This window comes from Oncorhynchus gorbuscha, linkage group LG05 (genome assembly GCF_021184085.1).
Source record: "Oncorhynchus gorbuscha isolate QuinsamMale2020 ecotype Even-year linkage group LG05, OgorEven_v1.0, whole genome shotgun sequence".
NCBI lineage: Eukaryota > Metazoa > Chordata > Actinopteri > Salmoniformes > Salmonidae > Oncorhynchus > Oncorhynchus gorbuscha.
Window position 1 is genome coordinate 2,123,529 of NC_060177.1, and position 16,501 is coordinate 2,140,029.

General features: G+C 45.1%; 1 long non-coding RNA gene across 1 annotated transcript in view; it reads left to right on the forward strand.

Moving 5' to 3' along the window:
- Nucleotides 1–284: 284 nt before the first annotated feature.
- Nucleotides 285–16,501, forward strand: part of LOC124034986 — a 28,061-nt gene continuing 11,844 nt past the window's right edge. Inside the window, exons 1-2 of the long non-coding RNA XR_006838663.1 lie at nt 285–353; nt 9,233–9,305. This is a non-coding gene — a long non-coding RNA (uncharacterized LOC124034986). The remainder of the gene's footprint in view (nt 354–9,232; nt 9,306–16,501) is intronic.

Sequence of the window (16,501 nt, forward strand, 5' to 3'; positions counted from 1 at the left end):
CTCCCCCCACCTCTCCTATTCTCCAGCCCCTGCCTCCCCCACCTCCCTGTTCTTCAGCCCCACCTCCCTGTTCTCCAGCCCCACCTCCCTGTTCTCCAGCCCCTGCCTCCCTGTTCACCAGCCCCACCTCCCTGTTCTCCAGCCCCACCTCCCTGTTCTTCAGCCCCTGCCTCCCTGTACCTCCCTATTCTCCAGCCCCTGTGTCCTCCAATCAGACGGAGTGTTGAGTCTCTGTTCCTCCTCCCATAATGTGTTCTTTGTCTCAGGAAGGCAGTAGTAGTTGAGACCCACAGAGGCATGTGTTGTACATCGTAGTAGATCTATCTCCAGTTGATGATTTCTGCTGCTATCAGGTGAGTCTTGTTGATGCCAGCTGTGTCAGAGGAGAGGCAATTATGTCTGGGGGTTTCAAGTTTAGTCAGTGGGTCTGGAAATGGTGTGTTATTATGAGAGGCGGTAGAACAGTAGAACAGAACAGAAGAGGACATTAGAACAGTAGAACAGAACAGAACAGAACAGTAGAGCAGAACAGAAGAGGACAGTAGAACAGTAGAACAGAACAGTAGAACAGAACAGAAGAGGACATTAGAACAGTAGAACAGAACAGAACAGAAGAGGACATTAGAACAGTAGAACAGAACAGAAGAGGACAGTAGAACAGAACAGAAGAGGACAGTAGAACAGTAGAGAACAGTAGAACAGTAGAGAACAGTAGAACAGTAGAGAACAGTAGAACAGTAGTACAGTATAGAACAGTAGAACAGAACAGAAGAGGACAGTAGAACAGTAGAGCAGAACAGAAGAGAACAGTAGAACAGAACAGGACAGTAGAACAGAACAGAAGAGGACAGTAGAACAGTAGAACAGAACAGGACAATAGAACAGAACAGGACAGTAGAACAGAACAGGACAGTAGAACAGTAGAACAGAACAGAAAAGGACAGTAGAACAGAACAGAACAGTAGAGCAGAACAGAAGAGAACAGTAGAACAGTAGAGAACAGTAGAACAGTAGAGAACAGTAGAACAGTAGTACAGAACAGACCAGTAGAACAGAACAGAAAAGGACAGTAGAACAGTAGAACAGAACAGAACAGTAGAACAGAACAGAAGAGGACAGTAGAACAGTAGAACAGAACAGAAAAGGACAGTAGAACAGTAGAACAGAACAGAACAGTAGAACAGAACAGAAGAGGACAGTAGAACAGTAGAACAGAACAGAACAGAACAGTAGAACAGAACAGAAGAGGACAGTAGAACAGTAGAACAGAACAGAACAGGACAGGACAGTAGAACAGGACAGAAGAGGACAGTAGAACAGCAGAACAGTAGAGCAGAACAGAAGAGAACAGTAGAACAGTAGAGAACAGTAGAACAGTAGAGAACAGTAGAACAGTAGAGAACAGTAGAACAGTAGTACAGTATAGAACAGTAGAACAGAACAGAAGAGGACAGTAGTCAGAACAGAACAGTAGAGCAGAACAGAAGAGAACTAGAACAGTCTGTCAGTAGAACAGTCTGAACAGTAGAACAGTCTGTAGAACAGTAGTACAGTATAGAACAGTAGAACAGAACAGAAGAGGACAGTAGAACAGTAGAGCAGAACAGAAGAGAACAGTAGAACAGTAGAGAACAGTAGAACAGTAGAGAACAGTAGAACAGTAGTACAGTATAGAACAGTAGTACAGTATAGAACAGTATAACAGTAGAACAGTAGTACAGTAGAGAACAGTAGAACAGTACAACAGAACAGGCCAGTAGTACAGAACAGAACAGGACAGGTGTGTGTTTGTTGTACTGATAGGGAATAGGGTGCCATGTAGTGGGTGTCATGTAGTGCACTAGATCGGGAATAGGGTGCCATGTAGTGCACTAGATAGGGAATAGGGTGCCATGTAGTGCACTAGATAGGGAATAGGGTGCCATTTGGGACACAGCCCTGTGGTGGCCTGACTGTGGTGGCCTGACTGTGGTCTGTCTGTCTGTCTGTCTGTCTGTCTGTCTGTCTGTCTGTCTGTCTGTCTGTCTGTCTGTCTGTCTGTCTGTCTGTCTGTCTGTCTGTCTGTCTGTCTGTCTGTCTGTCTGTCTGTCTGTCATAGAGGCTGTAACAGATCATTAACAGAACCAGGTCATATAAAGTTGTAATCCAATGACAGTAGTGTTCAGTCTGTTCCACCACCTTTAACCCTCGTAGCTGTCAGGCTGGCTGACCATCAGCTGTTACAGTGTGTGGTGTGTGGTGTGTGTGTGTGTGTGTGTGTGTGTGTGTGTGTGTGTGTGTGTGTGTGTGTGTGTGTGTGTGTGTGTGTGTGTGTGTGTGTGTGTGTGTGTGTGTGTGTGTGTGTGTGTGTGTGTGTGTGTGTGTGTGTGTGTGTGTGTGTGTGTGTGTGTGTGTGTGTGTGTGTGTGTGTTGTGTGCAACCACTTGTTGCCTTACATCCTGCAATTAAAATGGATTTCTTGGGCGTTTGTATCATTTGATTTACACAACATGTCTACCACTTTGAAGATGCAAAATAGTTTTTATTGTGAACCAAAAAAAACAGAAAACTTGAACGTGCATAACTATTCACACCCTCCAAGTCAATACTTTGTAGAGCCACCTTTTGCAGCAATTCCAGCTGCAAGTCTCTTGGGGTATGTTTCTATAAGCTTGGCACTTCCAGCCACTGGGAATTTTGCCCATTCTTCAAGGCAAAACTGCTCCAGTTCCTTCAAGTTGGATGGGTTCCGCTGATGTACAGCAATTTTAAGTCATATCACAGATTCTCAATTGGATTGAGGTCTGGGCTTTGACTAGGCCATTCCAAGACATGTACAGTTTCCCCTTAAACCACTCGAGTGTTGCTTTAGCATTATGCTTAATGTCATTGTCCTGCTGGATGGTGAATCTCATTCCCTCAATTCTGACCAGTTTCCCAGTCCCTGCTGATGAAACACATCCCCACAGCATGATGCTGCCACCACCATGCTAATCTGTGGGGATGGCGTTCTCAGGGTGATGGGAGGTGTTGGGTTTGCACCAGACATAGCGTTTTCCTTGATGTCCAAAAAGCTACATTTGACCAGAGTACATTCTTCCATATGTTTGGCGAGTCTCCCACATATCTTTTGGCGAACACCAAAAGTGTTTGCTTATTTTTGTCTTAATTAAGCAATGGCTTTTTCTGGCCACTCTTCCGTAAAGCCAGGTCTGTGCCCAAACAGTTTGAGCTTCTACATTTAAAAATCCACCTTCCCAGAAATAAGTCTCTCAATGGTGCCACTTGAGATGCCCCTCTGCCTCCAGCTGTGTCCATATGTGGATTAATTGTCCCCCATTTATCTTCAGAGTTTGTACTGTTAGGTGACCTAAACTGAGATATGTTTAACACTCCAGCTCACACAAATTATAAAGGAACCTACCAGGTACAACCCTAAATCCGTAAACACGGGCTTCCTCATAGATATCATCCTGACCAACCTGCCCTCTAAATACACCTCTGCTGTCTTCAACCAGGATCTCAGAGATCACTGCCTCATTGCCTACATCCGTAATGGGTCCGCGGACAAACGAGCACCCCTCATCACTGTCAAATTCTCCTTAAAACACTTCAGTGAGCAGGCCTTTCTAATCAACCTGGCTCAGGTATCCTGGAAGGATATTGACCTCATTCCATCAGTAGAGGATGCCTGGTTATTCTTTAAAACTGCCTTGCTCACCATCTTAAAAACGCATGCCCCATTCAAAAAATTTAGGACTTAGAACAGATATAGCCCTTTGTTCACTCCAGACTTGACTACCCTTGACCAGCACAAAAACATCCTGTGGTGTACTGCATTAGCATCCCGAGATATGCAACTTTTCAGGGAAGTCAGGAACCAATAGAAACAGGCAGTTAGGAAAGCAAAGGCTAGCTTTTTCAAACAGAAATTTGCATCCTGTAGCACAAACTCCAAAAAGTTATGGGACACTGTAAAGTCCATGGAGAATAAGATATTCTCCTCCCAGCTGCCCCTCTGCACTGAGGCTAGGAAACACTGTCACCACTGATAAATGTATGATAATCGAGAATTTCAATAAGCATTTCTCTACGGTTGGCCATGCTTTCCACGTGGCTACCACAACCCCGGCCAACAGCTCTGTACCCCCACAGCAACTTGCCCAAGCCTCCCCATTTCTCCTTCAGCCAAATCCAGCTGATGTTCTGAAAGAGCTGCAAAATCTGGACCCCTACAAATCAGCCAGGCTTGACAATCTGGACCCTCTCTTTCTAAAATGTTCCACCGCAATTGTTGCAACCCCTATTACTAGCCCGTTCAACCTCTCTTTCTTATTGTCTAACATCCCTAAAGATTGGAATGCTGCCGCGGTCACCCCCCTCTTCAAAGGGGGAGACACTCTTGACCCAAGCTGATACAGACCTATATCCATCCTACCCCGCCTTTTTAAAGTCTTCGAAAGCCTAGTTAACAAACAGATCACCGACCATTTCGAATCCCACCGTACCTTCTCTGCTATGCAATCTGGTTTCTGAGCTGGTCATGGGTGCACCTCAGCCACACTCAAGGTCCTAAATGATTTGATAACCGCCATTGATAAAAGACAATACAGTGCCGCCATCTTCATCGACCTGCCAAGGCATTCAACTCTGTCAATCACCACATTCTTATCGGCAGACTCGACAGCCTTGGTTTCTCAAATGACTGCCTCACCTGGTTCACCAACTACTTCTCAGATAGAGTTCAGTGTGTCAAATCGGAGGGCCTGTTGTCTGGACCTCAGGCAGACTCTATGGGGGTACCACAAGGTTCAGTTCTCAAGCCGACTCTTTTCTCTGTATACATCAATGATGTTGCTCTTGCTGCTGGTGATTCTCTGATCCACCTCTATGCAGACAACACCATTCTGTATACTTCCGGCCCTTCTTTGGACAATGTGGTAACTAACCTCCAGACGAGCTTCAATGCCATACAACACTCCTTCCGTGGCCTCCAACTGCTCTTAAATGCATGTAAAACTAAATGCATGCTCTTCAAACAATCGCAGCCCACACCCACCTACCCGTCTAGCATCACTACTCTGGACTACAAAAACCTAGATGTCTTGTTAGACTGTATACTCTCCTTCTAGACTCACATTATGCATCTCCAATCCAAAATTAATTGTAGAATCGGCTTCCTATTTCGCATACAAGCATTTCGCTACACTCGCATTAACATCTGCTAACCATGTGTATGTGACAAATAAAATTTGATTTGATTTGAACAAACTATCCTTCACTCATGCTGCTAAACATACCCTCTTAAAACTGACCATCCTACCAATTCTTGACTTCGGCGATGTCATTTACAAATTAACCTCCAACACTCAACAAATCGGATGTAGTCTATCACCGTGCCATCTGTTATGTCACCATATCCCCAATCCCCCAGTCAATGAGAGCATGCAGGTCTCAGTGGTGGGTAGTATACCCACCACTGAGACCTGCATGCTCTCATTGACTGGCCCTCGATTCATATTCGTCGCCAAACCCACTGGTTTCTGGTCATTTACAGTCGTGGCCAAAAGTATTGACAATGACAAAAATTTTCACAAAGTCTGCTGCCTCAGTTTGTATGATGGCAATTTGCATATACTCTAGAATGTTATGAAGAGTGATCAGATGAATTGCAATTAATGGCAAAGTCCCTCTTTTCCATGCAAGTGAACTGAATCGCCCAAAAAACATTTTGACTGCATTTCAGCCCTGCCACGAAAGGACCAGCTGACATCATGTCAGTGATTCTCTCGTTAACACAGGTGTGAGTGTTGACGAGGACAAGGCTGGAGATCACTCTGTCATGCTGATCGAGTTCAAATAACAGACTGGAAGCTTCAAAAGGAGGGTGGTGCTGGGAATCATTGTATTTCCTCTGTCAATCATGGTTATCTGCAAGGAAACACGTGCTGTCATCATTGAATTGCACAAAAAGGGCTTCACAGGCGAGGATATTGCTGCCAGTGAGATTGCACCTAAATCAACCATTTATTGGATCATCAAGAACTTCAAGGAGAGCGGTTCAATTGTTGTGAAGAAGGCTTCAGGGCGCCAAAGAAAGTCCAGCAAGCGCCAGGACCGTCTCCTAAAGTTGATTCAGCTGCAGGATTGTGACACCACCAGTACAGACCTTGCTCAGGAATGGCAGCAGGCAGGTGTGAGTGCATCTGCACGCACAGTGAGGTGAAGACTTTTGGAGGATGGCCTGGTGTCAGGAAGGGCAGCAAAGAAGCCACTTCTCTCCAGGAAAAACATCAGGGACAGACTGATATTCTGCAAAAAGTACAGGGATTGGACTGCTGATGACTGGGGTAAAGTCATTTTCTGTGATGAATCTCCTTTCCGACTGTTTGGGGCATCTGGAAAAATATTTTCAGAAGAAAACAAGATGAGCGCTACCATCAGTCTTGTGTCATGCCAACAGTAAAGCATCCTGAGAACATTCAGCCAAGGGAGTGGGCTCACTCACAATTTTGCCTAAGAACACAGAATGGTTCCAACACATCCTCCGAGAGCAACTTCTCCCAACCATCCAGGAACAGTTTGGTGACTAGCAATGCCTTTTCCAGCATGATGGAGCACCTTGCCATAAGGCAAAAGTGATAACTAAGTGGCTCGGGGAACAAAACATTGATATTTTCGGTCCATGGCCAGGAAACTCCCCAGACCTTAATCCCATTGAGAACTTGTGGTCAAACCTCAAGAGGCTATTGACTACTTTTGTTAATTGCACGTGTAACTTTGTGTTGTTAATATCACACTGCTTTGCTTTATCTTGGTCAGGTCGCAGTTGTAAATGAGAACTTGTTCTCAACTGGCTGACATTAGATACCTCTGTTTTTCTATATACTTTGGTTAGGTCAGGGTGGGTACTCTGGGGCGGCAGGGTAGCCTAGTGATTAGCGTGTTGGACTAATAACCGAAAGCTTGCAAGTTCAATTTCCCAAGCTTACAAGTACAAATCTGTCGTTCTGCCCCTGAACAGGCAGTTAACCCACTGTTCCTAGGCCATCATTGAAAATAAGAATTTGTTCTTAACTGACTTGCCTAGTTGAATTAAGGTAAAATAATAACTCTATTTTTTGTATGTTCAGGGGTTTTTGTATGTCTATTTTGGCCTGATATGGTTCCCAATCATAGACAGCTGTTTATCGTTATCTCTGATTGGGCATCATATTTAGGTGTTTATCGTTATCTCTGATTGGGCATCATATTTAGGCAGCCATTTCGTTTGTTATTCTTGTTGGTTTGTTCGGTGATCATTCATTAAAAGAGAATGTGCCTTGGTCTAATCATTATGATGAATGTGACACTGGCCTACCTGGTTAAATAAAGGTGAAATAAAAAAAGAAATGTATAAAAGCCCATCTCTGTGGAATGTACAGCTTAAAGTGGTCCTGTGGACAGATACTCCAATCTCCGCTGTGGAGCTTTGCAGCTACTTCAGGGTTATCTTTGGTCTCTTTATTGCCTCTCTGATTAATGCCCTCCTTGCCTGGTCTGTGAGTTTTGGTGGGTGGTCCTCTCTTGGCAGATTTGATGTGGTGCCATATTCTTTAAAAAAAATGTAATAATGGATTTAATGGTGCTCTGTAGGATGTTCAAAGTTTAGGATATTTTTTACAACCCAACCCTGATCTGTACTTCTCTACAACTTTGCCCCCGACCTGTTTGGAGAGCTCCTTCCTACAGCATATGACCTGGAGGACTCACTAAACAGAGAACATCCCTGGTCATCCCTACTGCCTCTGGTCTGGAGGACTCACTAAACAGAGAACATCCCTGGTCATCCCTACTGCCTCTGATCTGGAGGACTCACTAAACAGAGAACATCCCTGGTCGTCCCTACTGCCTCTGGTCTGGAGGACTCACTAAACAGAGAACATCCCTGGTCATCCCTACTGCCTCTGATCTGGAGGACTCACTAAAAAGAGAACATCCCTGGTCATCCCTACTGCCTCTGATCTGGAGGACTCACTAAAAAGAGAACATCCCTGGTCATCCCTACTGCCTCTGATCTGGAGGACTCACTAAACAGAGAACATATCTGGTCATCCCTACTGCCTCTGATATGGCAGACTCACTAAACAGAGAACATCCCTGGTCATCCCTTCTGCCTCTGATCTGGAGGACTCACTAAACAGAGAACATCCCTGGTCATCTCTACTGCCTCTGATCTGGAGGACTCACTAAACAGAGAACATCCCTGGTCATCCCTACTGCCTCTGGTCTGGAGGACTCACTAAACAGAGAACATCCCTGGTCCTCTCTACTGCCTCTGATATGGCAGACTCACTAAACAGAGAACATCCCTGGTCATCCCTTCTGCCTCTGATCTGGAGGACTCACTAAACAGAGAACATCCCTGGTCATCCCTACTTCCTCTGATCTGGAGGACTCACTAAACAGAGAACATCCCTGGTCATCCCTTCTGCCTCTGATCTGGAGGACTCACTAAACAGAGAACATCCCTGGTCATCTCTACTGCCTCTGATCTGGAGGACTCACTAAACAGAGAACATCCCTGGTCATCCCTACTGCCTCTGGTCTGGAGGACTCACTAAACAGAGAACATCCCTGGTCATCCCTACTGCCTCTGATCTGGAGGACTCACTGAACAGAGAACATCCCTGGTCATCCCTACTGCCTCTGATCTGGAGGACTCACTAAACAGAGAACATCCCTGGTCATCCCTACTGCCTCTGATCTGGATGACTCACTAAACAGAGAACATCCCTGGTCTACTGCCTCTGATCTGGAGGACTCACTAAACACAAATGCTTTGTTTTTAAATTATGTTGGAGTGTTTGAGTGTGACCATGTTTATCTGTAAATGTAAAAAAACACATCTGGTTTGCTTAATAAAATGAATATATTTATTTTCTCATCTTCATCTACTTTTGATACTTCAGTACAGAACCAAAACCAAAGCCTTTTAGACCTTCACTCAAGTAGTATTTTACTGGGTGACTTTCACTTTTATTTACATTCTCTATGAAGGTATCTTTACTTTTACGAACGTTTGACAATTGAGTACTTTTTCCACCACTGTGTGTGTGTGTGTGTGTGTGTGTGTGTGTGTGTGTGTGTGTGTGTGTGTGTGTGTGTGTGTGTGTGTGTGTGTGTGTGTGTGTGTGTGTGTGTGTGTGTGTGTGTGTGTGTGTGTGTGTGTGTGTGTGTGTAAGCATTTCCAATATGTGCATCTTTGTTTCAGCTTCCAGAGAGATATCTGAAGACGTCCCTGGGTTCCTGCATCAAACACAACTACAAGCATCCCTACACAGGAGGTGAGTAATCATTTATATACAGGAGGTGAGTATCATCCCTACACAGGAGGTGAGTAATCATTTATACACAGGAGGTGAGTATCATTTATATACAGGAGGTGAGTATCATTTATATACAGGAGGTGAGTAATCATCCCTATACAGGAGGTGAGTATCATTTCTATACAGGAGGTGGGTATCATTTCTATACAGGAGGTGGGTATAATTTCTATACAGGAGGTGGGTATCATTTCTATACAGGAGGTTGTTATCATTTCTATACAGGAGGTTGTTATCATTTCTATACAGGAGGTGGGTATCATTTCTATACAGGAGGTGGGTATCATTTATATACAGGAGGTGGGTATCATTTCTATACAGGAGGTGGGTATCATTTCTATACAGGAGGTTGGTATCATTTCTATACAGGAGGTGGGTATCATTTCTATACAGGAGGTGAGTATCATTTATATACAGGAGGTGGGTATCATTTCTATACAGGAGGTGGGTATCATTTCTATACAGGAGGTGGGTATCATTTCTATACAGGAGGTGGGTATCATTTCTATACAGGAGGTTGTTATCATTTCTATACAGGAGGTGGGTATCATTTCTATACAGGAGGTGGGTATCATTTCTATACAGGAGGTGGGTATCATTTCTACACAGGAGGTGGTTATCATTTCTATACAGGAGGTGGTTATCATTTCTATACAGGAGGTGGGTATCATTTCTATACAGGAGGTGGGTATCATTTCTATACAGGAGGTTATCATTTCTATACAGGAGGTGGGTATCATTTCTATACAGGAGGTTATCATTTCTATACAGGAGGTGGGTATCATTTCTATACAGGAGGTGGGTATCATTTCTATACAGGAGGTTGTTATCATTTCTATACAGGAGGTTATCATTTCTATACAGGAGGTGGGTATCATTTCTATACAGGAGGTTATCATTTCTATACAGGAGGTGGGTATCATTTCTATACAGGAGGTTATCATTTCTATACAGGAGGTGGGTATCATTTCTATACAGGAGGTGGGTATCATTTCTATACAGGAGGTTGTTATCATTTCTATACAGGAGGTTGTTATCATTTCTATACAGGAGGTGGGTATAATTTCTATACAGGAGGTGAGTATCATTTCTATACAGGAGGTGGGTATCATTTCTATACAGGAGGTGGGTATCATTTCTATACAGGAGGTGGGTATAATTTCTACACAGGAGGTGGTTATCATTTCTATACAGGAGGTGGGTATCATTTCTATACAGGAGGTGGGTATCATTTCTACACAGGAGGTGGGTATCATTTCTATACAGGAGGTGGGTATCATTTCTATACAGGAGGTGGGTATCATTTCTACACTATATTGTGGCAAAGAAGGGGGTCGAGTGATAAATGGCAGATATGTGAGAGCAGAACTAATAAATGGGCTCTGCCCGATCACTAAAATGGCCACCCTGATCAGAACTACAGACCACAAAATGGCCGACCGTTAAACTCTCAAATTCCCAGAAGCAAAGGGAATGATCGGAAGGTGGGGCCGACCCACAGACAAGATGTCAAGACAAACCAGGAAGAGCGAAAGGAAGGGGCTGGGGGATCTGTTAATTATAGAGAAAGAGGAAGTGACAATATATATCGGCTGGATTTACTGTGCATGACCTGAACTGTCTGGACCTGTTGGCGTTTGGACCTGGACCTACTGAGAACCCGATTGGTGTACCAAATCCTGCTTTCCTTGACCTGTGGCCTGGGAGGACCAGGACGGAGAAACCAACATACAGCTCTGTCCTGTTCGAAATAACTTTCAGTATGGGGTGATTTTGGTGAGAGTCTCCCACTTCATTTGTGACAAACTCTCCTAACCTTGAAGAGGTTTGTTACACGTGGTGGAGAATGCGGGCACAGTGTGGCCTGAAGTGGATAAAGGGACGAACCATACTGCTTGGTTAGGTAGAGGAAAAATATATTTTTAATAGTATTCTGTTAGCACTCCAAAGAGGAGTCAGGTTTTATTTGTTGTGGCTTTTGTACAGTTTGCTCAGGGAAAATGAGTATGGAGGGAGCCATACAGGCAATGTTACAAGCAGCTGCAGCCCAATAAGTGGCAACTAGAGCTCAACAAATAGCTCATCAGGATTGCAATGTGAATGCATCAGGACACATTACAGGTCCAGCACTGCACCAACCAGCTGCTCAGAGAGGAGCAAGAGAGAAACACCCAGGAGTTAAGAGAAGGCCCAAAGGGGGGCTCAGTTACGAGTTGCAAATACCCAGAGGCGGATCAATCATTTTCATCAAAAAATGACCAAGCAGGAAGATGTGGAAGCATCACCACCTTTGAAAGGACTACAGAGAGTGAGAGAGAAGTGACCGAAAGAAGAATGGGCTTCTTGCACCATACCTGGTAGGGGACGCTCAAAAAGCATATTTCCATCTGGAGTTGAAAGTCAGGATACCCTACAGCCTTAGTGAGCATACAAACGGAGGACGGGCTGCTGGATTATGAGGTCGGCGTGGTCCCGAAGATGCCGTATGATATAATACTGGGTAGATACTTTCCTAACTTTGCGAGGTTAGGCCAAAAGAACAGCATATTTGAGAAGCCCAACACCCAAATCCGCAAGAGGGCACCAATCCATTCGGGTCATCCTAAATTATGCCACTCGCTACCCAGAAGCCATTCCCCTTCGGACGATTGCTTCCAAAAATATCGCCAAGGAATTAGTGCTCTTGTTCACCAGTTTAGGGATTCCAAAGGAGATCCTTACTGACCAGGGGACCCCCTTTATGTTCAGCCTTATGGCGGACCTTTGTAAGATGTGGCAGGTGAAACAGTTGAGGACATCGGTTTACCATCCACAGACGGACAGGATGGTTGAGAGATTCAACCTCACCCTGAAGTCAATGCTAAGGAAGGTAATTAGGATTACATTAACTGATGCCATTTGAGAGGTTCCCCAAGCCTTGCTGTTGTTTTCACCCTATGAGCTGATATGTGGGAGGCACCTCCTGGAGAATCTTAGACATCACCCGGGAAACCTGGGAGCACCAATCCACCTCTTATACTTCTGTTATAGAGCATGGCAATGCAAGACAGGATAGCCACAGTCATTCCCATCGTCAGAGAGCACATGAGGCAAGCACAAGAGCACCACCGGCACACTTATAACCGGCAGGCTACCCTGAGGGAATTAGTGCTGGTCCCCACGGTAGAGTGTAAACTACTAGCCATATGGAAAGGACAGTATGAAGTGCTGGAGAGAATAGAAGTGAACCTGTTGAGTGTAGGGGGCAGTATTTTGATGTTTGGATGAAAAACGTACCCAAATAAAACTGCCTTTTTCTCAGGCCCAGATTTTAGAAAATGCATATAATTGTCAGATTAGGAAAGAAAACACTCTAAAGTTTCCAAAACGGTGAGTATAACAGAACTGTTATTAACTGTTATTGCGACAACCTGAGGAAAATCCAACAAGGATTATTAAGAGAGAGAAACGAATCACCGTGAATCTCTTCCATTGCTTTTCTGACTTTCGTGACCAAACTACTTTGCTGTAATGTTTTGTAAGCTGAGAGAGATGTCCTAACATAAATGCTTGGAAAGCTTTTGCTGTAAAGCTTTTTTTGAAATCTAACACGCCAGGTGGATTAACAACAATCTAAGCTGTGTTTTGCTATATTGCACTTGAGATTTCATCAAAATTTTATATTTTCAGTAATTTAATTTGGCGCTCTGCAATTCAGTGGATGTTGACGAAAATGATACCGCTAACGGGATGCGCCAAGAAGTTAATTATCGGATCCGACAGCCAAGTTGTCGGCCCCCCGGAACAGATCTATCACATTAACCAGTTAAAAGCATGGCGAGAAACACATTGTCACGTACCCCATACCCACTCAGGAGGCAGCCGAAGTGCATGTTTCACCTCTCTGTCCCCAGCACACGTAGAGGAAGTAAAGACCGTGGTTCATAAAAACAAAGATGTGTTTTCATGGATACCAGGCCGAACTGAGGTTACGGCTCATGATATTGTTTCCCTACCAGGGAGAAAATTAAGCACGAGGCCGTATTGGGTACCCAAGGCTCGACGAGCTGCGATTAGAGCAGAGAAAAATGTTGACAGATGGAGTGGTTGAAGAGTCACATAGGGTTTAGCCCAATTGTGATGGTCTCCAAGCCTGATGGGTCTTGGCGGTTTTGAAATGATTTTCAGAAGGTAAATTAAATCTCCAAGTGTGATGCCTACCCAATGCCCCGAGTAGATGGACTGCTGAAGAAAACTGGTAACGCTCTGTACATTACGACCCTGGACCTAGCCAAAGGTTACTGGCAAATTCCTTTGACCCCCGGAGCCAAAGAAAAGACAGCCTTTGCAACCCCTGACGGTTTGTTTCAATACACCGTCAAGCCATTTGGCTTACGCAGGGACCCACCTTTCAACGGCTAATGGACCAAGTCCTAAAACCCGCACAGAGCTTATGCTGCAACCTATTCAGATGACGTGGGAATCCACAGCCCAGATTGGGAATCTCACTTACCCCAGGTATAGGCAGCGTTAGACGCCCTTAGAAAGGTTAGAGGAAACCGAGTATCTGGGATACACCATGGGAAGAGGGTTAATCAAATCCCAACTGAAGATGGTGAAGGCAATTAGAGGATGGGCCAAGACCAGTAAATAAGAAGAAGGTTCGAGCCTTCCTAGGGCTGACCGGTTACTACCGGAAGTTCATCCCAAGTTATGCCACAGTGGCCACCCCACTTACCGACATGACTAGAGCCAGAGGGCCACACATGGTCAAATGGGATGAAAGGGCCACCAAAGGGTTTAGGACATTACAGGAGGCTCTCTGCTGTAACCCAGTGCTAGTGGGACCAGACTTTACAGGAGGCTCTCTGCTGTAATCCAGTGCTGGTGGGACCAGACTTTACAGGAGGCTCTCTGCTGTAATCCAGTGTTGGTGATACCAGACTTTACAGGAGGCTCTCTGCTGTAATCCAGTGTTGGTGGTACCAGACTTTACAGGAGGCTCTCTGCTGTAATCCAGTGCTTTGAGGTTCGGGGTTCGTGGTTCAGATGGATGCCTCAGAGGTTGGTTTGGGAGCCGTGCTCTACCAAGAGGTAGAAGGGGTGGAACACACCATCCTGTTTTTAAGCAGGAAGCTGGAGCCACGGGAGACCAACACCTCAGTCGTTGAGAAAGAGGTGCTGGCAGCCTCTCTGAGCTGGGCCTCTTTGAGCTGGGCCTTTCTCATCTGGACCTCTCTGAGCTGGGCCTCCCTGAGCTGGGCCTCTCTGAGCTGGGCCTCTCTGAGCTGGGCCTCTCTGAGCTGGGCCTCTCTGAGCTGGGCCTGTCTAAGCTGGGCCTCTCTGAGCTGGACCTCTCTGAGCTGGACCTCTCTGAGCTGGGCCTGTCTGAGCTGGGCCTCTCTGAGCAGGGCCTCTCTGAGCTGGGCCTGTCTGAGACCACTTCTCTAACTGAATGGTCCGTGTGTGTGTGTGGGGGGGGGGGGGTCACCATTAGCTTTTGGTAACGATGGACAACCAAGTTTTCATCGATTGTCAATCAGCTAATAAAGACAAAAATGTGACATTGGGAAAGCAATTGAATTAACAAGCATCTGAATGTTGAAGGTGCCTCCGGTAGCCTATAAGAATAAGGATAGCTCTACCCGTTGCCTCTCATTGGCTAGAACAGCTGTCTCCCACACTGTTCACACAGCTGTTATCGGACAGTCATATGCAGGTACATAACAGTTTGATTGGCTACTGAAGGACAGGCCACATCGGTTCAGTTCACAACAGATAACAGCTATTTTAGGAATAAAACCATACGAGTCAAAGGGATTCGTAGCTTTGGAATCGATGCTTAATTTGGATCGGTTCGGCCTCTCGCTGACAGATGATCTGAAACATTTGATCCAGGAAACAACCTTTAATCTGTAAATCTTTACATCCCATTTGATTTATCATTAATCTGTTGAGAGACAGACGGACATACAGACAGACAGAAGGACTAGTGACTCATTGACGCCCTCTCAGTACTGTATTTACTGTGGCAGAGTTATGAATAGCACCCTATTCCCTACGTAGTGCACTACTGTTGACCTGGTTCCATAGGGCCCTGGTCCGAGGTAGTGCATTGTGTAGTGAATAGGGTTCCATAGGGCTCTGGTCCAAAGTAGTGCACTGTGTAGTGAATAGGGTTTCATTCAGTACACAGTCTGTGTGTTTACTGGCCCTGGCGCCAGTCCGCCTGTTGCTAACGCACAGCCACATCATCAATATACTAAAACACTGCAACAGGATGACTCAATGAGTCTGAACAGTGTTGGTACACACGGTCACTGTCAAATGGCTTCATATTCCATATATAGTCCACTACTTTGACCAGGGCCTGTAGGGTATAGGGTGTCTTTTAGGATACAGACCCTCAGTCTTTAGACCAGGGCCTATAGGGTATAGGGTGTCTTTTAGGATACAGACCCTCAGTCTTTAGACCAGGGCCTATAGGGTATAGGGTGTCTTTTAGGATACAGACCCTCAGTCTTTAGTCCATGGCCTATAGGGAAGAGGGTGTCTTTTAGGATACAGACCCTCAGTCTTTAGACCAGGGCCTATAGGGTATAGGGTGTCTTTTAGGATACAGACCCTCAGTCTTTAGACCAGGGCCTACAGGGTATAGTGTGCTTGCTGGGATACAGACCCTCAGTTGTGGCTACAGTTACCAGGACAGATAGTAGGGTGACAATCAGACAGTCAGATAGAGAGACAGACAGATAGTAGGGTGATATCCTGATCCTCTCAACCAGCTTCATGAGGTAGTCACCAGGAATGCATTTCAATTAACAGGTGTGCCTTGTTAAAAGTTCATTTGTGGAATTTATTTCCTTATTAATGTGTTTGAGCCAATCAGTTGTGTTGTGACATGGTAGTGGTGGTATACAGAAGATGGCTCTATTTGGTAAAAGACCAAGTCCATATTATGTCAAGAACAGCTCAAATAAGCAATTAGAAACGGCAGTCCATCATTACTTTAAGACATGAAGGTCAGTCAATACGAAACATTTCAAGAACTTTGAAAGTTTCTTCAAATGCAGTCGCGAAAACCATCAAGCGCTATGATGAAACTGGCTCTCATGAGGACCACCACAGGAAAGGAAGACCCGGAGATCCCTCTGCTGCAGAGGATATGTTCATTAGAG